Source organism: Leptonotus elevatus, chromosome 6 (genome assembly GCF_054856555.1).
Source record: "Leptonotus elevatus isolate MCC_2025b chromosome 6, RoL_Lele_1.0, whole genome shotgun sequence".
Classification (NCBI taxonomy): Eukaryota; Metazoa; Chordata; class Actinopteri; order Syngnathiformes; family Syngnathidae; genus Leptonotus; species Leptonotus elevatus.
In genome coordinates, this window is record NC_141244.1 from 20,663,220 (window position 1) to 20,685,154 (window position 21,935).

A 21,935-nucleotide genomic window follows, 5' to 3' on the forward strand; every position below is an offset into this window, starting at 1 on the left:
ATAATGGTTTTCTGGTGCAGCAGAGTGGGATTGATATTAAATATATATAATTTAAAATATCATTTACATTTTATCTTTTGAATAATTACATGCGTGAATGACTTGATGGATGAATTCCTAATTAAGCTTTACACGGATAATGCATATTAATATACTTACTATACATGTCTTATATTATTATCCATATTTTCAACTATCCATCGATCAGATGTATGGATGTTATTGATGAGTTGATTTATATAATGCAGTATGTCTCTAAATATGATGAAAACCAAAATGATGGTATTTAGAAATCTGAAGAATATGAAAGGTTACAGTATAAATCTGTAATTAAGTTTTTGAAGTGAAATTCTTTTGAGTTGTGATCGATCGATTACATTAAAGGTTAAATGTAATAGCAGTACTGTACTAGTCTAGACATCTATTAAACTAAAATGCCTTACATACAACTGACTATTCTTTGTCCCTGTTTTTTGTTGTTGCTATTTTGTAGAGTTGTAGAGATTTATTCACAAAACAAAATTGTGGCACTACAGAAATGAGCAAAAGTTATTATTAATAATAGTTATTATGATCACACTAACCCACTTTTTCTTGACTCCAAAGTTTGGAAATTCAAAGATTTCTACTATTCTAAAATAACGCAAATAATGTTCAGAGCAAAATCAAACTCACTTCTACACTCCAGACAAAGTTTTTTTTCTTTTCAATTTGGAAGTCTCAATAGGATTTAAGAGGTCTTGATTTCTGCACAAAAAGATGTACATGAAATCAAAACATTGTTGGAGTTACATTTTGAAACGATGCAAAAATAAATGTAAAATTGAGATTCTATTTTAATTTTTTCAAAACATTTGCTTGCAAGCTATTTTTGAAGATTGTACATACTGTATGAACAATTTGTCTGTTGTTTTTTTCCCTTACATTTTGGAATCTAGTAGCTTAATTAGATATAAATCAGTCGAGAGGATTCAGAAGCAACTTGGAATTAGCAACAGGTACGTTTATCACCTCTGCATAATTTTTTTTATTGATTGTACATTCCAAGAAAATATAACTTTAAAACCAATGAAATTAGTGTTACAGTAACACTCTATCTGAATACGTCATTTTACCAATATAGCAGCTGTTGCTAAACGATGGCTTGTTGACAGTGGTGAAAATAGATTACGTTGCTCGCTGGACAATGTTCTTTGTGGCTATTTATCTACGCACTTGTAGTGAAATGAGACAATGTTTAAACTCCTAAGACTTATATCATGTAATTGAATGCAGTAAGTGGTTCGGTGAATTAATGAATAATATCATGATGTTTAATGTTGTATAATATAATGTAATACAATACCATTTAATTTAAGGAGGCATAAACATTTTAAACCGGAAGACAAAAACAAACTCGATCACATGACCCAGGCTAGTTAGTTCAGGTAATATGTCTGAATTGAAATCAGACATGCCTTGCGCTCTGATTGGCTCGCGTCAGTTCAAAAAGGCCGACACAGTCAAACATTTAACATCTGGACGAGAAGTGAGCAGCGCTAATAAGAGGGAGGGGGCGAAACCCACTAGACCAATCAGAAAGGAGACATATTGGTTTTGCTTGCCTGTGATTGGCCCTATCAACTGCCACTCCAGTGAGGGGGCGTGTTCTCAGCTTCTGCCAATGCTTGTGGTCTTTTCTCAGTCTAGTTCGCTGGAGTCTGGTCAGAGCGCGAGGACACTTTATGGGATACGGAAGCACGCGTGGAGCACAAACTCACCGAAAGAAAAACAACAAGCGAATATCAGTTGAGCGTAACGTCACGTTTTCGAACTGCTACCAAGTGAGGAGCTCGCGAACAGTTGGCTAATTTTGTCCGTGTGTTTGTCACGAGCCTCCCCGTGAGCTACGCGACCGTCAAGCAAGAAGGTAAGACGGACACTTTTCGTCTCTCATGATGGCTTCGTTAACCAGCTCTGGCTTTATTGTTTTTGTCTGTTTTTTTGGAGGGGGGTTTCGGGGAGTGTGTTGGGGGTGTTGTCTCCGGTCTTCTAAACCTGGTGGCTTCCACATCCGCGCTCAGCAACTTTGCGCACCGAGTGTGACGCTAATGAAAAGCATCTGACTTCAAAATGTGTCCACTCAGCAGCACTGTGGCCGCACATCTTAATGAGCAATCGCTTGTTTTCCCTCCCCTTTTCTAAATGTTTTCGTGTATATAGCTCCCTTGGACCTGCCAGGTCCAAGCGGCTCGATGAGCTCATTGTTCTCACAAGCATTGTTCTGCTGCTGCACAAAAAAGAGCAAGCGAGCTTCCAGTTGTGCTAGGGAAGGAGATGCTGGGAGCAGGTCAGCCTGTCTTTTGTGCACGCGCGGGCAGCTGTCAGTGCGCGTGCACGACAAGTCACTGTTGCCTCTGTGGCTGCCGTTCAACTTGTCAGCTCATTCCTAGGAGAATTCGATTGACCTGGCTACGCCGTCTGCTGCTGCAGTGACACCGCGGCGACGATGGCGAGCTCGGGTTCCGCTCTGAGGGTCCAATTTGTTTGCTTCCATTTGGCTTTCATCCGTTCACCAGTCCATCAAGTTGGTCTCGGATTGTGGGGACGCAGTGGCAGACCGTGGATTCGGCACCTGGGCCTTCAGTGGGGGTTTAATTCACCTTTTAAGAACATCGCTATCATGTCACGCTATAGAATATAACACGCAATTAACTGTACTTTGAACCGTCATCTAGAGCAGTTCACAACATTGATCTAATAACGTGACAAGAACATAACATTTCATTAAAATAAATCTCTAACGAGTTTGGCTCTTGCCAACCGATCAGAGGACGGACAAAGGCTGACATTGTCGAGGGCCAGCAATCTGGTTTTGTGAAGACAAATTTGAAATTGGATTGGTTCGAGAAACAATCCTATTGATAAATGTAGTGCAGTGAACCCCCAGATATTCAAAATATGACATTAACAAATTGACATTTTCGAATGTTTTTAAAAAAAAATGTTTTAACCTTCCTCCAATATCTGCTGAAAAACTGGCCAAAGAATGTGTATACTTTGCTGTGAGCCATTGGAGTGTTAATCCCTGTGTGTAATTTTAGTTTCCATTTCCATCTGGTATTGTTGTTTATTTGGGGGGGCGTGCAGTGTTTTTGCCTGGCGACGACAGATGAGGATGATGATGATAATAATGATGACGCTAGTGAGCTCAGGTTTCGCTCTCAGCGTCCAGTTTGTTCGCTCGACTGTAGGCAACTTCTGTCTGTGTGCAGTCAGCATTACGTTCGGCAGTCCATGAAGTCGTTTTGTCTTCTAAGATTTTGGTCACATGACTCTCAGTATTTGTAAATATTTTATTATATATTTTAGGACAACACTGGAAAAACTTCGTTACCATTTATTGTTCCCTCAAAACGACTCTATAGCCATTTCTGTCTCAACAGCAAGCAACAAAAGTGAGTACACCGCTAAGTGAAAATTAGCCTTTCCTTCTCTGGTGTCATGTGAGACATTCGTGTTGCAAGGATTCGGGTGTGACCCGGGAGCAGGTGTGTTAAATTTGGTGTTATCACACTCATACTAGAAGTTCAATATGGCACTTTTGTCAGATACTGTGAATGTTGTCCATGTTGACGCCACGGGACTTCCCCTGCTTATGATTGGTCGCCATCCCAGTCGGCGCAGCTAGTGGAGCATTAATCACTGTGTGTCATTTTAGTTTCCATTTCCATCCCCGACGTTGGGTTTTTCGTTTTTGGGCCCTCTGCTGCAGATGGCACCTCTTTAACAGCCCTCGGGGTAATGGTGGTTGAAATTAGGCTGCTAAGCAGGGAGGACGACTCGGGGAAGGAGGCAGTGGGGGGGCCGGCCGGGGAGGCCCTTGGGGAACATGGAGTCGGATGAAGTGCCATGCAGGTGGGCGTGCGCGGTTCAAACATGGAAACATTTCAAGCTCGGTAAAACGGGAAGTTGTGGAGCGGCTTTTAAAGACGCAAGGAAAGAAGGCGGCGGATGGAAGTTATTCCGCTAGCAGACCGCCGTCGCCCACAGCAACCAGGCGACCAATCAGAGCACTTAGGATGTCTGTTTGGGAAAATCCAGGACATGAGGAATTTCTATCTCTATCTTTCTTTCTATATATCACAAGTGCCTATGATGATTTAATTACATTTTCATTTGTCAATGTCAGTTAGCTTAATGCTAACTGTGTCAAATGCTATAGACAGGCTAGCAGAAGTTATAAAAGATTTTACGGTAATTATAAAAGTTCAAACAACTGCGAAATTAGAACCTCCTGTTCCTATCACCGGCGAGGTGGTCGCCAGCATCCATTTTGGCTTTTAACTGCCGTCGCGCTTCCATAAACATGGCAGCAGTAGCAGCTTCCCCTCATCCAACCGCTTGTTAGTTAGGGCCCACTCGGAGTTCAGTCCGAGGCCCGAATAGGAGATGGCGGTCGGCTCTGGACCACAAAGTTGGCTGAGTGTCAGGCGTCGGAGAGTCCGGTCTAGAGGGGCTCACTTTCAGTGCCGGGGAAGCTTTAACCCTTCTGTGGCATGCTGGCCAGGCACATGACGTTAGGGCTAGACAACTAATCGATTTTATTGATGAATTCAAGTTTGTCTCTTCTTCTTGCACTAGCAACTTGGCGGTGAACAGAGTAGTTAGTCTACAAAAACATATTTAATTCTTTTAAAAAAGAAATGAAAGGGGACAGAAAGAAGTGATCAAAAAAGATTTTTTTTTTAATACAAATGTAAAAAAAAATAATAATAGTAATAATAGTCAACACAAAATAAATGTTATTAAGCAGTCAAGAAGCTATTTGGTAACAAACAAAATGATTCAAGAGCATTGCCTTGTGATATATATATATATATATATATTTTTTTTTTCTTCCAGTAATTTAGCTTTCATACATTTTTTAAAAATACGAATGGACTGAGATGATTTAGTTTTATAATCCAGATTGTTCCACAAACTGGCACCTTAAATTGAAATGCATCGTTCTTTTTGTTTTGTTCTGTATGTAGGTTTGGAAAAAATATTTGTTCCTCTTAATTTGTACACCTTAAAAAAAAAAAAAAATAATAATAATTTTGCATGTTAGTTGGTAAAGTTTCATGATGGGCTTCATACATTATTTTAAGGCGGTTAAATTCCATCAAGTCATTGAATTTTAAAGTTTTTAGTTGTATAAATATTGGATTAGTGTGGTCTCTGTATCCACATCCGAAAACGACACGAATAGCGCACTTCTGTAAACCCTTCGAGTGGCTATTCTTCAACGTCAGTTCCTGATCACCTTTTCAATTCTTCAAAGATCTGAAGGTGCCACAGTATTACTCTTGCATATGCACCAGCTCAGCCATGCAGCTTGATGACTCATTTCATAATCCACAGTGGTTGAATCAAGCAAAACGTGACTCTTCGTGTTTACCGTTAAACCAGAAGTCTTAATCTTAAATCGTCAATTTGACATGTAGAGTCTCGTATTTACCCCTCTGGTGAGTCAGTCTCAATAGAGTTGCCAGGTGTGTCTGGTGACTGAGCAGCTTGCATGGCAACCAGTCGTTCACCTGTGGTGGCGAAATGGCTCCTTAGTGGCTAGTTTGGCCACTCTTTCGATAGAATGAGGCCATGGCCACATGGTGTCTGTAAAATTATTATTTTTTTTTTAATTGTTATTTTTACTTTGCGTCCATACGAAGCCAGCAGTTTGGGAGCCTGAATACAATTAATTTGGAAACCAGGTCGCAAGAGTGTATAAATCTGAAAACGATGCCCTTGTGTTTCCTTGTTTACAACCCATACGCATCTTCCCTGAGAGGATGACACAGCAGTCCCTTTGCTCACGTAACCGTGTGCTGACACCACTACCAATAATTGAAGATGGAGGACAGTATATTGGACATGTTCTTAAATCCACCGCAGGACTTGCAGTCGATAACATTCCCCTGCTGTTTTGCAAATCTGAAGTTCTTGGTGACCCCCAAGCTTAAGTTCTAATTTGTCGTCAGTCGAATCGTCTCCTTTCTTGCTTGTTTTGCATTCCCACCTTACATTTTTTTTTCTTGCGTACGGTGGACACACACATTTTTGGAAACAAATGTTAATGGGAAACTCAAAAAAATACAATTAAAATAAATAAATACAAAGATAGGCTCCTTTTCTGTGTGGACAGGGCTGTCAATTAAAAACTAAATTCCTTTTTTTGCTGAGAGATATTTTTTGTTTGACAAAAGGAACCAAAAAATAATTTGTTTCCATTATTTATAGGAAAGTTGAGGCGAGTTACAGACAAGACAAGTTTCAAAGAATGTTTGCTATTGGGTAAAATAAATAAACAATTAGTTATCAATAATGTTGTTGTTATTTGCTTTTTCTATTACAGTTTTTGGTTTAAAAAATTTTTTTTAAGTCGATTTTATTTTAAGTAGAGATGGGTGAGTACTGATATCAGGTATCTTTATCGGTGCTGATAGCAGCCTTATTTAAAGGTATTGGTATCGACTGTAGCCGATGTTTTACCATCAGGAACTAGAAATGAGAAGAATAGAAACTTGGCCATCATTTTAACGGGAAAATTAAATTTTTTGAATATTTATGTCTTTCATTAAAATTATCTCTGTGTTTTTTGGTGGGGGTATTTTATGTACTAGTGGTATTCGTATTATGTATCATTATCACTGACTACTCAAGTACTGGTATCAGTTTGAAAAAGTAGTATCGATCGTCCCTAATTGTAGCCATATCGCCCAAACCTGTGTGACATCTTTGTCGGTGCCGTGGTCAGATTTAGCGAAGGGGTAAGCACGGAAACCGCCCAAGCCACCGCAGACTCGCCTTGACGCCATCTGTCAGAACCGCATTGAGTCCATACGAGTGGACCTCTTGTGCTGGCTTGTCAGCATGATTGTTTGATGAGTCTATCGCGTTTATTTCAAACCCGGACAAGAGGACGTCAACATATCCGCTCACTCTCCTCGCGGCATGGAAAAACGAAAGCCAGCGTGTGAGGAAATAGCCGGCGGCGTACATGCTTTTGCTTATTGATTTGCTTTGTTGCGCCACATCATATGCTAAATGTGGAAAAAAGGCTAAAGAAAAATCATGATGAAGGTTTTCATGGTTCGGTTTCTGATGAGGTTTTTCGTGTGGCTTGCATGATGCCTGACGTTCTGTGAAATATTGTTCAGCTTTAAGGACATTGTTCCCATTTTTCAGTTTCTTTGATGCTCACTGAAAGGAGCTCTCGTGATGCTTTCAACCGAGAAGTATTGTGCGTGTTTTTCCCGAAAGCTTTGATCAAATTGCGGATTGTACGACCACCTCATTTGCTCCCAAAAACATACTATTTAAAATATTACCATGGTACCAAAAACGTATTTATACGTTTAAAAAAATAAAAATAAATGTTTTTTGTGGTAGGCAAGTTTGGTCCTAGAGAGCCGCAGTCCTGCATGTTTTTGACGTCTCCCTCCTCGAACACAGCTGATGAGAGGCTCCTGCAGAACGTGATGAGCTGATGATTTGAAACGGTAGTTATTACACACCAAAAAAGACCCTCATGGTAGGTTCCATGTTTTTATAGCAATAGAACACAATATTCTGTGTGCCTTGGACATTCAGTCAAAATCCAGTAAACCGGCAGGGAGCGAAGGGGGTTGCTTCAGTGAAAATGCTCTTGCTTTGATTACTCAACCGATAAATATGGAAGATGAGAAGAGAGATCATTAACCCTCACGTCAAGTAGAGATCGATACTGCTTGAGCTGTCAACGATACCTTTGAGATCGATTCTCAAATTCAAACATCGATATGTTTGATACATAATGTTCAAACGTATCATAAGTATAACATAAGTCATTTGAGGCAGACTGAGTCCGAACTTTTCTTTTTCCAAAGTTGCATGCGTCATTCTTCTTTATTTAAACAGCAATATAAAACAACATTATAACATCATCTTACTACACTGTCGAATAAGTAAATACTAACTATTGAATACACAGGTTATGCGTTTAAATTATATAACCTATAGACATTTTCCATTACGTTGATATTTAGTGTTTGATTAAATGTCAAATCATAACAGAACCTTGGATGATGTCGTCTTGTTAGCGCTTCGTTGACATAAAATGTGACAAAGAGGTGGCCGCAGAAATTGATGTCCTCAAAGGTCACTGCGTCCAGAAGAAGACGTCTTTGGATTGAATAGGTCGATTTGGTTGATTGATTGACAGCCGGCGTGCTTCGTGCGTGTCAGGGGGTCTCGGAGCGAGTCTCCGCCATGAATTTGTGTGAAAAGCCAGTCGGGGAAAGAAAGTTTGAGCGTTTGAGAAAAGCCGTCGATGAAGACAAAAGCAGTCGTCACATCTCTGCTAAAGCAATTAGCATAACAGCGTGAAGGGGAGGAGTCACCATGCCGTCTCACAAAATGAAGCTTTTTATGGCCCGCAGATGTGAAACCAAGCAAGAAATTAAAAGTCCAAAATGACTTTTCTCTTCTCTGCCCCCTCCCCCCCCCAACACACCTCAAAGCCCCGCCAGCGCCTCCTTCGTCACGTATTTAATGTAATTTTTCATAGAGAGACGCCTTAACAAGCTTTTCACCTTTGACCTTGACAGTCGTTTATCTTCAATTCTAAATAGTTCTCAGGCGTCCTAATATGTCATTTGTATGCTTTCAAGAAAATACCGCAAGCATCAACAGTTATAGATATATTTATAAATTAAATTAAATTAAATTGGCTCATTTTAGGGGCGGGCCAGAGGTGAGTCCAGCTTTCTATTTGATTGACAAGCAGAGGAATGGATCTCTGCTGGCTTTTTCTAGTGGAACTAGAACGTGCACGGAAAACAAGCGAGTCCTTTACAGAGGCACTGAAATTATTTAAAAGTGAGAAAAGTGAAATCTAATTCTGTGGATTATTCCAACCGAATTATCAGATACGATTTTGTTTTGCATTAAAGTTTTTCGCCTTATTTAACCAGTTTTTGTTATTTATTTGATATCGTTTAATGATTAAAACAACATTGAATCAATATTACAGCACAGTGATTGATGTTGTACTCACCAACTGTTTGAAAGTGATTCAAACAATGGTTCGGTCATTGTTTTACAAAATAAGAGCAGATCTCAATTTGATTAAACACAAAAAATAATCAGCTTGCTTTCATGAAAGACTACAGAAATCAGACAATAACTGCTGAGAAGCTGAAATAGGAGGCTTTTGATAAATTTAAGTTAAATAATGACTCTAAACTTTTACTCAATTATTAACTCATTTGCTCCCAAAAAAGTATAAATACGTTCTATTTTAAATGTTTTAAGCATCCAAAAGACATATTTATACTTTTTTTTTAAATGTTTATTTTTATGCTAGAGCATACAGGAGGCTTTGATGCAGCCTCTCAACTGCAGAGAACAGTTGAGGAAATTGTAGTTATTACAAAATGGCCAGCAGGTGGCAGCAGAGCAAAAGAGATTAACCAGGGCCATGTTAAAAAAAGCGAATTTACCCACAGTTCTATACAGATTTGTAAATAATAGATAAATAATTGAAACTTAGCTATATTCTATTGCAGCAAAACGGAAACAGATAGAAATATAAAATTTTCCTGATTTGTTGGTACCATGTTTTTATCGCAATAGAACACAATATTCTGTAGGCCTTGCAAAATCGGTCAAAATCCAGTAAAACAGCCGGGAGCGAAGGGGGTTGCTTCAGTGAAAATGGCTGGGTGTGAATGAGTTAAAATAATTGATTAATTTCAATTAATCAATTAATTTTGACTCCAGCTCTAGAAAAAATGGACAAATGAAAAGATAAAACAAACCACGGTGATTGTGTGCCATAACACTAGAGGTACGCAGGCTCCCTCTTGTGGTACGTGAAAGAATCTCTTCATATAAATACATATACAATTTACATTTATAACAAGTAATCCAATCCAACATATTGGAATGAAGTTTGTTTAATCTAGTAGTTTAAAAAAAATCTTGCCTTCACTATACATTACAATACTTTTGCCTTTTAATATTTGAGAACCATTTTTAAAAAATTGTTGTTAGTACCCAAACTGCATCATGTCAGAGCAGCTTTAATTTTTAGGAATGAAAGTTTTTTTTCGTTTTTTTTTTTTTATGAACACTATGTTCCCCAATATGTTTTGTCGCTATTTGGAGAGCTATGTATTTTTTTTTTAGGTGGTACTTGGTGTGTTTTAGAATATGTGGCACGTCCTTGTGCATAGTCACCGCTGGCTAATTTAACAGTATCCCACCCACGCACACGCTAAAAGCCTGCACTCATAGCATTTCATCACCAAACCGCCGAACTACACTTGAATGTAGCATTGTGGCGCATGACATCGATGAACATGAAAATCATAGCCCCCGCCCCCCAGCACACACCCAAACTTACGTCAGCAACAGTGCACATTGTTGTAACAGCTTTATCAGAAGCTAACGTGAATCTGTGTCAACACTGCAGCTTTGCTTATCTTTAGTTTTTAGCGCTTCGGCCACCGCGTCAAAGTGGTTCTTTGCTCTGGAAATTCTAACAGTCATTTGCTAAGAAACTCGGCGTGGAGTTGCTTATTATGTTTATAAGACAAATTGTGACGTTACATTTTCACAACGAATCAGATAACCAAAGATTTACATGCTTGTTTGATTTCACAGGCCCTCCAGACACGCAGCTTGCTATTTGTATAGAAGACATGAAGTCAATTTTATACTACGTCCCCTCCTAAGATGAGCATCCCTGCATAAGCGTGGAAGGTGTTGAGAAGCGCGTGCGTGTTGTGTAATACTTCTTTTTTTTTTATTGCCGTTAATTCTTTAACGCTCTCCATATGTGCGCAATATTTGCCTTGGAAGTCAGCGCGCTCCTCCTCAGAACTCCAGGCTGCTTTCCATACGTCTCGGTCTATTTTTAAACAGATATAAGGGAGGGAGGGAGGTGAGGGACATGGGGTGTTATGGGGGGAGGACGGTGGTAAGGAGGGGGGCTCGCTTAGTGTCACATAAATTCCAAGCGGGCAGACATCCAACCAGGCAAAAACAACCCACGCACCCCCCCCCCCCCCCCCTCCTTCAACAAGTCTGACAAAAGTGTCAAATTAACACTAAATAACACAGACTTTTATTTCATACTTTTATGCTGTAGATGAGTTCCAGGATCTTATTCTATATTTGTATTCTGAAGTCTTTCCAGATTACTTTCCATCATCGTTTTACATAGTTTTGGTCTTATTCCATAGTTTCATTCCAGAATTTTAGTCCATACTTGTATGACATAGTCTTAGTCCATTGTTTTCTTTCAGCTCTGCAGCTTTTTCCGTGGTCTTATTTTCATAGTTTTATTGCAGCGTTTTATTCCAGCGAGATTCCATAGTTTTATTCCATGATTCATCAATTAATCAAAAAAGTATATACAGATTAATCCATTATTAACTAATTTGCTCCCAAAAACTTATCGATTCGTTCTATATTTTAACTATTACCATGCTCCCAAAGACGTATTTCTACGTTTTATGGGGTTTATTTTTACGCTAGAGCATACAGAAGGCTTTGATGCAGCCTCTGAACTGAAGAGAATTTTTGAAGCAATGGTATTTATTACAAAAACGGCCAGCAGGTGGCAGCAGAGTATACGAGTTCAACTCGGGATATATTGCAAAAAAAGCTTTTTCCGCAGTGTTTTAAACAGATTTGTGAATAATTATTAAACTAAACTATATTCTAATGCTAATTGCTGCGAAACGGAAACGGATAGAAATATATATTTTTTCCTGATGAAAGAAGAGACTCTAATCTTTCTTTTGGTAGGTTTCATGTTTTTATAGCAATAGAACACAATATTCTGTGGGCCTTGCAAAAGCTGTCAAAATCCAGTAAAACAGCCGGGAGCAAAGGGGGTTGCTTCAGTGAAAATGGCTGGGAGTGAACGAGTTAATATAATCATAAGTGAGCAGCTCTAAAACTGTGCAGCTAATCTATATTATTGGTATCGCCCGATCTCACTCATTGATGATCAGTATCTGAATCAAAATACATAAAAAACCTAATTGGAACACCCCTAGGTTTATTCCATCTTTGATTGTTTGACTTCAGTTTTATTCCATAGTTTATGACATATTGTAGTATTATTCCATTGTCTGAGTCCATCATTTTATTGCAGATGAATTTAATAGATTTCGATAAAGAATGTTTACTGTGATGTTTGCCAAGCAGAAGTCGTATGATGGTTGTTGCTAACAATCAAAAGTAAAAGCAGATTATAGAAATTAGTTTCCAGGGATTGCTGGGAATAATTGAATAAATTTTATGTTACTGTGTGGCATCTTGAATATTGTAGTTAAAATGCAATATGAGTCCTGGATGAGCTGCTCATAATTCCCGCATAATGAGCCCAAGTTAGGCCCCAAAAAGCATTTGCCATAAGAACATAAAAAAGACGAAAAGTCGTCACACTCCCCAACACATCTCACATCTTTCTCTTTCAAACAAAATGAACACATCAGAGCTATAATTGAAGATTTATAAATGATCCATTTGAAAACTGGCAGGTTGACTTGATATTTTCCTTCCGCTGTTGTGTATAATTGGCACAGACAAGAGTGGAGAACCTGTGTAACAGGTATTTAGTTGGTTTTGGATTATTAACACTGTTTTGATTGGACAATGGATAATTATGACCGAATGAGTATTTGTAAATATCAGAAGCACGGCCACATGTGGCCCACTTACTTCTTGAATGCAGCCCACCCAATACTGACAATAACAAGTCAATCTGCTTATCATTATATTGTGATAATTTGTATTATTTGTTGCAGGAAATAGGCAATTAATTGAAATTTAATTGGGATTTTTGGCTTCTCATTATCATTAAAACAATATAATTGAAGAAAAATGATGAATGTACAGAATGACGTGTTGCAGGACCGGCCACCAACGGCGCCATGTCCATTAAAAAAATATATAGTATATGCAGTACGCATAATTGTATATCACAATGATACTTAACCGTATGTGCAATTTGATATGTACTAATGGATGAAATAGTGAAGCTCGGGGTAAAAATCTTCGCAAGCACACGAACCGCTCTCTGTGTCCCGTTCACTTGAACGGCCTTGTGGTGCTTGATCACAAAAGTTTACCACCCTGTTTTTTTAAAGCCGTTTATTGTCAGTGCAATCTGAGTGGTTGTCATTCTCAATGAATAATTCATGAATGAATTTCAAGTTATCTTGCTGATATGATAGGAAGTCGCGCCATTCACACGCTGTAGTTCACAACGCCATCACCAATCCAGGCCAGGTTTTACCTAATCAGAACTGAACCGATCCGCTTGGTGGAAACCCGACGTAGTGTGTTAGTTGATCCCAGCACTGCATCATGTCAATGTTGTTTTCCCGCTCCGGGAACAAGTTTTCACTCTGTTGACGAGACAATCAAGAGTTTTGTCATTGACACGCAGAACACGTTGCTTGGTCGTCTTTTGCTTTAATTAAAGTCAATTTAATCTGCGTGACTCATCTGTAGCTCTTTTCCAGTCACACGTTTGCACACATCAAATGTTTGCCGTCAACACTGGAATCACATCATCTTCTTGTGATTGAATGTCTATTGATTATTTGGATGACCTGCATGCCTCACGATTACATAGACTTTTTTTTTCTTCTTCATTATACCTTAACATTGTTGTCTGCAGTTCCCGCCACTGAATGCAATCATAAAGTGATAATAATAGCAACACTCTGTCCTATTTCTTTGTCTAATCAGCGCTTGATTGCCGACAATCTGATGTAAAAGACTACATCATTGTTTTTGATGATTGTGTTTGCTTTGTTGCTGCTCGACAAATTTGATGTTATGAATCATGTCTACACACACTGATAAGAGCCTAATTCCTCCCTTCCCATGAAAGACAGCAAAAGCCTAATTGTCGGATGTCTCTAAAGATTAGGACCAAACTATTTTGGAAAATAATCTAATTGCATTTTTTTCCCCCATCAACATTGCAATGGTGATTTAATATGCAATTATTTTTTTTCAAGGTCCTTTTCCCATCTATTTTTAACAAACGCGAGCTATAACTTGATCTATGTTATAATAAATAAATGTTAGATGTATTTTACAAAAAGTATTTTGGACTTATGCTAAAATTAAGGAAAATGAGCCATGAATTAATATGAAGGCAGTTCATCTATTTCAGTTAATTAACTTAATAAACACTGACTTGCTGTCTTATAAGCGTTCACTACGACAACTTCACAAAAATCTACCAAAACAAAATCTTTGGTTTTATCACTTCAACTTATCATGTTTCATGGAACTCTGATGGATTTGTAAATATGTGGACATCACTTTTTTAAGCACTGAACTTATCAAGACACAATCATAGATCAATACAATATTACAAGATAAAGCCGACCGGCTGACTGGATTGAATCCGTTCCCTCCTCCCCAAAATTGCAGTCTTTGCAATTTGGGAAAATGTCATTCTACAACATAGCAGTGTCATTTTGAATTCATTACATTTTTCAGCCCTTCTAAAGATGCTTCTGAGTGATTATTTTGTGGTGTGTCGAGAGTCAAGTCAGTTTTCAGATACGCTGGGGAAGCAAGGTTAAAGCCTGTTCAATGTTTGGGATGGAAAATCTCGCGAACCGCGGACTCTGTGATTGTCATGTGAAATGAACCGATAACCGATCAGGTTATGCAGTATGTGAGGAATAAGTGGTTGAGATGTGTTTTTCTCCCAATCACAAGCCCGCCAGGTTCGTTTCTTGTCATGCACAAAAATACGTCAAAGTGATTTTGCTCATTTTGTGTGTGTTTTGGTCGCTTTTTTAAATAGTCAAAAGTGGCGGAGTTAGTAACGTTGACTCTGCTTTTGTAAAGTAGCTCCTATCTGTTTGCTGCCATGTCGTTGGTGCAACCACTGCATGCCAGCGGAAACTCACTCTGATCTACGGAAGCCGCTAAAAAGAATTCCCCCCCGAAAAAATAAACTAGAATTAATTGATTTATTGCCTTCAGTTAGCATGTTAAAAATCATTTAAATGGAAGCAAGTCTAGATTAATTTCTATATATTCTTATGTAATTGTTTGATTAAATCTGAATGGTAGTCAAAGAACGGTCCATGTTTAGGGTAGATAATGGGATGTGACTAACAACTATAAAAGTGATGTTTACGGAGGTATTCTTCAAACAGCCACCATATAAGCTGCTTTTACTGAACGGTTGTTGTTTCTTCTTGCAAGTATATTAAATAACATTTAATCTTATTTAGGTATCCTGTATATTATTTAAGTCAATATAACCGACTCACCCAGATGTTCAATCAGGCCCCTCGTTATCAGTTTTGACATCATCGGACATGATGAATCCTGACCGACTTGAACCAGCTCGCCCTGATCACGTTGACTTATCGTGTAGTGTTTAATAATAGGCTTCCCTAATTGTAAATGGTTGACTCATTGAAATGGCGGAAACGATAGTCCACTTGCCGACTCATCCGAGCTGCTCTTTTAATCAAATGACACGAGCAAAGAGGCACAGGTCGCTCGTTCACCAGCCAGATTTTTTTAATTAGACCGTGTTCTCTTAATGAACCGAGTGTCCGAGTCCATTTGTCTCCCCGCCTGCGGGGGCAGCGGCGGGCAAGCGAGTGATGTGCGAGCCTCTTTGTCTCCTCTTCTTTCTCCATGATATCTTTTTTTTTTTGTGTTACTTTGCGCTGTATCTCCTAGCTTGCATTAGAATGATAACGCTCTATGGAAAGTGTCGGCGAGCCGCCCGCGTTTATTACGGCCCCCAATGCACCATCAGTTAAACTAACAGCCTGAATTCCGACATTCATCTCGGCTATCATGGAGTGGCCGTCAACGGCACCGGGGAAGCTCTGGGCCAAATGACGGCTCGCGTCTTGTAATTATGCTATGCTAATTCTGCCCCCCTCCTCCTCTTACACTTTCCGCGGCGGGAACAAGGCTTCCCGACGCCTCTCGTGTCACAGCCGGCTGAAGGGGAAATGAATAAATGGGTTAGCGGAGCGCTGCTGGAAGGAAGGAAGGAAGGGAGGGAGGATGGAAGGGGGGACTGTTGTCAGGAGGGCGAGGTTCAGCTGGAGAGACTTCCCGCGAGGTGGCGACGGATCGGGGCCACCTGGAAACCCTGGAAATGAAGACTTTGTGGGAGGCACAAAAGGATGGCTGTTAGCTTAGGTAGAATCCTGATGGTGAGAGTGAGAAATGTGCAGAGTTTGTTTGGACGTTCGCTGGACATTGCCAGGTGATCACATGGTCAGTTGGCTTAATGCCGCAAACCCCTTTCAGCCATGTTTTATGAGCCGTTTGCTCAAATTCCACTGCCTTGGGAAGTGGAAGGAAGGAACATGAGCAAAAAGACAATAAACAAAAATTGGAATGGAGACATCACTGAGGACTTGGGAAATTGATTAAAAATGTATAGTGCAGGGGTATGGGAGTTGCAGTCTTACGGCAATGATGCAATCGAATGTATGAGGTTCTAGCACTGGTGTCGCAAAAGATCTATTTGAATTCCAAACTACTAGTTTTCCCAGGGTGGCTCGCCTTGCCAATAAAGCACTGGGTCGAACGCTGAACCCTACTTCATCAAAGCGATGGTATACGATTGCTTCCCATTTCTTGCGCTCAGGAACTTTAAAGTGTCTTTCAATATGTTGACATGCGTTTAAAGCATCTGGAAGGGGTGCGATTATTTATTTATATATATATATATATATATATATATTTTTTTTTTATTATTATTATTATTTTTTTTAATGTATGATCCGTCTATATTTCAGATTTGCCCTTATCACCCTGGGTTTCAAACATATCCCTTGCAATTAGCAAGATTTGCTGTATTCTGCTGAGGTTTTAATAAAAGGCAATAAAGATGCCTTAAGTGGGAATAATAGAATTGCATTAAGCTGTAAAAGATCCACCATCAGACCTCCTGCAAGGTTGATCTCACATGATTGGCTAAATCTTCTTGCTGGGCTCGCTACTTCGTCCAAATGTCTGCTAAGCTTCCACTAATAGCATTTAAGAGGATGTAATGGTAAATGCACATTTTGTAGTATACAAAACACCAGCGAGTCCATCACAGTGTAACTGAAGGAGCAACCTGACGAATCAGTGGCTCTGTAGCAAATATCAGCTGACGGGGCGAGGTCACGTGACCACAAGCCCCGAAGTAAAACATCCGGATCCAATCAAGCAAATCTCTGCTCCAATTCCTCTCTCCTTTGCTGCGCTTCCAAGTTGCGGCTTGGAAGCTTTTTGGCAGGGATGTCGAGATGACACAGAGCGGGCCGTGATGGATGACGAGCGGGAGCGAATCCCGGTGGGTCCGAGTCTGCGAAGCGCTTCTTGGTTCCGCTACAAAGCTCGTTCGTACAAAATCGGCTCCATGTGCTTTATTGTTGAATGGAAAGTCAAGTCGCCGCATCCAGAAGCTTTTTGTCATTTGGAAGGCGATCCAGCGATGTCCCGCCAACAGGCCTTTTATAATAAATGAATAAATTAATAAAATCTTCAAATGTTTCAAGCAGTTGGGGGATCGGTCTGTTTCGCAGTTGTAGTTCTTTCATTGGACTCCATCCACCACTCAATGCTTTTTTTCTTCTTCTTTTTAACGCAATAATTGCTATTTTCAAGTATTTTTTCCACCTTGGGATTTTAGTTCATTCTTAGGACTGAAAACAACTTTTTTGAAAAAAGATTTTGTTTTAGTTTTTAAAATACAACTTATCTTGGAAAAAGTCAAACTTTTTGTTGCGGGGGGAAACCCCCCCCCCCCCTTTTTTTTCTCCAATCATTTTATTTAAGCTGAGTTCGGCCTCAACAGTAATTGAATTGATGTCGCTGTTTACAGCTGCACATTGCGTGTGCTTTTGGAGTTTGTGATATTTTACAACAAGCTGTCCGCCCTCCAATAACATATCGCAGCAGGTGGGCGCCGTCATTTTTTTTTTAACCTGAAGCACCGCGCCGTGGGCATGTGGCGAGCAGCCGGCGTTCGCTAATCGAGACAATGGCGCTCTTCCGGGCCGTGCTACTTGAAATTGGCTCCTGTTGAGGTCAGAACCTCCATCATCAGCGCGTTGGGCTGGTGATCCAACTGACTCGCTGCTCCCGACGTCGTCTCCCCAAAAAGGTTAATGGAAGTTTGTCACCCATATTTGGTTCCGGCACGGCTGCTGCCCGCATTTGTCAAATTTAACCCTCACCATCACCAGAAAAACAAAAAGACGAATTATAGTAGATCTTCGGTTCATGAACTTAATTTGATCTGAGATGCAATGTTTCCCATTGAAAACGATGCTGCAAAATGTAAAATCTAAGGAAATATTGGCCATTTAACCATGAGCAGAAATATCACGGTATTAAAATTACAGCTCTGAAATGACCTTTTTTGAAATATTTGATAAAAACTGTTTTATTTCTCCATTGAAAACAATCTATTTTATTTTGAAACAAAATGTAGAATATTTGGTACAAAAGAAACATGTACCATATTAAGTTTAAATAAATGAATAACTGTTAACATTCTTTTCATTTTTAATTCTTAGAAAGTCAGTGTCCCATCAATGGTGAACTATTTTTGGAACAGAACTATGGGCTACTCATGTTGTCCTTGGGGCTAGCTAGTACCTGCTGGAACCATTTTTTTTCTTTTTATATATGACAGCAGCATAAAAAGGCGGTCGTGTTTGTACAGTGTGTATTTCGTCCTCCCCCCTCCCTGTCTACTTCTGCTCGCTGAGGAGAAAAATTTGTATTTGATTACTTGTTCAGCCGTAGTGTGCAGCCAAGAGTTAGAAACAGTTTTTTGTTTTTTACAATTGTCCAATTGAGTCACTTTCAGCCATGGCTCTCAGTCTGCAGCAGGCATTAATTGCTGCTCTCAATTGACACAACAACATCTTTATAGAGACACTTTAGAGACATAAAGACTCGCTGACCTGAAGTCATTGTTCCTCCACAGGACCATTTGGCCTCTGCGCTGTGGACCCGCTTTACGTTGTGACTCGCTCCGGGGATGGATGGATGCTAAGCTAAGCGGAGCTGAGCTGGCCTAAGGTAAGCTGCGGTTGCGTTTTTTAAAAAGCGGATTTTGTGTAATTAGCGCTGGTGGAATGTTTGATTTGCTGAGCACAGTTTTGGTGCGCTACACTGATCCTCTTTGTGCTCGCTAACTAAAATGCATTAAAAAAAAATGCTCATGCTGCTTTGGGGACGCGTGATTACTGTATGGTGTTCAAACCTGATAAACGACAGAAAAAAAGGGACACCGAAGTTAGAGAGAGGTTTGATCATACCTTGTTTTGTGCTTTTAAATAAATAAATCCTCCTTCATCTTGATTTGCATTGAACCAAAGGAGCATTGCGAAAACACAAAAACAAACATTATACTACCAGATTAAATTCTGAATCCTACTGGAAAAAGAGTCTGTTTTTTCCCCCAGGAAAATATTTACCTTGTACGTTCCAAGAATAATTATCTTTTTGAATAATTTTGGGGGCATGGGGGTGCAGTATAACGATAATAATGTGACATTTTAGGACGGGAATTGAAAACAGGTATTTGCAGTTAGTTGCCTGTCGACGAAGGCAAGTCATCAAGTCATTCACATAATGAAATTATCGACGTTATCAGTATGGCGACTGTGTTCCAGAAAGTCGATCGCGCACAGCGATAAACAGTCCAAGTCATCAGGCGGTCATGTTCATGAAATGTTAATGGTACACAAAGGATTAATGGTTATTCTTATATGATTGTGTTGGAAATAAGATTATAAGCAGGTATTAGTTTAGTTACTATCTCTAATCAGATGGGTGAATGATGCGTTTGTGCAGATGTTAGAAAATGCACTTTTTAAAATAGATAATAAAATAAAATAAAAATTTCCCCCTCAATTTGTATTTTTTATTTTGATAGTTTAAAAACTACTCAAATGTGAAAATATTCATGTCAAATTATTTAACATTTTATCTTTTAACTCATTCGCTCCCAAAAACCTATAAGAATGTTCTATTTTAAATATTGCCGTCATCCCAAAAAACAATTTATACGTTTGTTTTTTTATGCTAGAGCTTACAGAAAGCTTTGATGCAGCCTCTGACCTGAAGAGGTCGTTTAAAGCAATGGTAGTCATTACATAAAATGGCCAGCAGAGGATAAGAGATCAACCAGGTCCATGTTGCAACAAGCTCTTTTCCCCAGTGTTTTCAACAAGTTTGTCAATAATGATCAAACTTAGCTATATTCTAATGCTAATTGCTGCAAAACAGAAACAAATACAAACATACTTTTTTTTCCTGATGAAAGAAGAGACCCTAATCTATCTTTTGGTAAGCTCCATGTTTTTGTAGCAATAGAACACAATATTCTGTGGGCCTTGCAGAATCGGTCAAAATCTAATAAAACAGCCGGGTGCGAAGGGGTTTGCTTCAGTGAAAATGGCTGGGACTTTCTGGTTATATAGTAATTACACGTCTTTCCTCAGGCAAAATATGAGTCTAGAAATCAGTTTTTGATTGGAAAAAAAATGTAATTAAAAAAACTTTTGCTGACAAAATCTGACTTCTAAAATCAGAATGCACTTGTACGTTTGCTTTTCGCTTGACATAGCGGATAGATGGATGGATATAGGATATCGCATCCGTTTGAGCATTTATTTAGCATCCTTATCCAGCTTAAGTAGACCATAAGTGGCACTAATACTGGATAAAATGTTATTAGTAAGACAGTCGTACTACTAATAGTCTCACTAGGGAGGCGAAATAGCCAACTAGTACCTTAAGATGGATATCAGCGATATCGAATAAATGCTCAAACAGCTTTCCTGTGTGCACAAGTCTCGCGCAGTGACGAACCCGTACGACCAGTCCTCACGGCCCGTTGACGGGTCAGTGAGCGCTGATGACAGGTCGCCCCGCGGGATGATAGAAAGCAGATGGCGGGCTGGATGGCGCCTGCTGTGACCTTCAACGCTGCTTCACTGTGATAACACATAGACACACACACACACACACACACACACACAAGAAGAAGACATCAATGATGCAACTGGAGGCTCACTCATTTTATTACATATATTACGGTTTCACAATAGTGTCTGCCGCTTTAAGGAAATCAAATTGTAGACTTTTTAAGGCCATTTGGATCACATTTCAACACCTCTTTCTCTGGCTGAGGATGTAGGCTCAGTTTTATATGTTGCCTTGCCCAGCATATTTACAAATTCACCCATTTGCAGCTTTTTTTTGTGTGGAAGATTGTGTGTCACTTTATAGCTAATTGAGGCCTTCATTCGCAATTAGATAGGATCGGTGGACACCCTGCTCCAAGATGATAATGCTCACTTTTGATTGACACTGTCAGACAACTGTTAATTAATCAATTAACCATTGTGGCATAGTGACGGCGATGTTGAGCTGATGATGATGCTGATGATAGGAGCTGGGAAGTGGACAGCTGGAAGGAGGATGTTGTGGTGAGGGGTTGCCGTGTGACACGGAAGGTGTCAGATGTGTAATTGGGGTGAGGCCTCTAGCGGGAGGCTTTATTAAAAAGAGCGGGTTGTTGTGCATCCACGTGTGCCTCATGACTCCTCAAAGTCATCGTCGTCATCCTCCCCTTGGGGTTTGGACTTGAGCCGCACATGTGCTCAATGCAGCTTTCCATACACAAAAAAAAAAGTAAGGATATCATTTTCATCCTTTTCTTCAAAAACAGGACATTATTCAAATGGACAATGCAGTAAATGCACAAACATAAGATTCAGTTCAGCAAATGTTTTATTTTGATTCAACATAAAGATACCAAGTCTTCTTTCACTGAGGGCTACAGAAAGCTGAGACTGAAATATTGAGGATTTGGACAGTTTTGAATTAGACAAGGTCTC

At 39.5% G+C, this 21,935-nt stretch overlaps 1 protein-coding gene across 4 annotated transcripts in view; it reads left to right on the forward strand.

The window, feature by feature from the left end:
• Nucleotides 1-21,935, forward strand: part of sema6cb (semaphorin 6Cb) — a 150,840-nt gene that overhangs the window by 55,606 nt on the left and 73,299 nt on the right. For 2 of the 4 annotated variants that reach the window (XM_086078393.1, XM_086078396.1), the window contains exons 1-2: nt 1,705-1,909; nt 19,013-19,107. The gene's annotated coding sequence lies outside the window, so the exon portion shown is untranslated. Of the gene's footprint in view, nt 1-1,704; nt 1,910-18,089; nt 18,182-19,012; nt 19,108-21,935 lie in introns of those variants that run through there. The other 2 variants (XM_086078395.1, XM_086078394.1) reach the window with 2 other exon arrangements.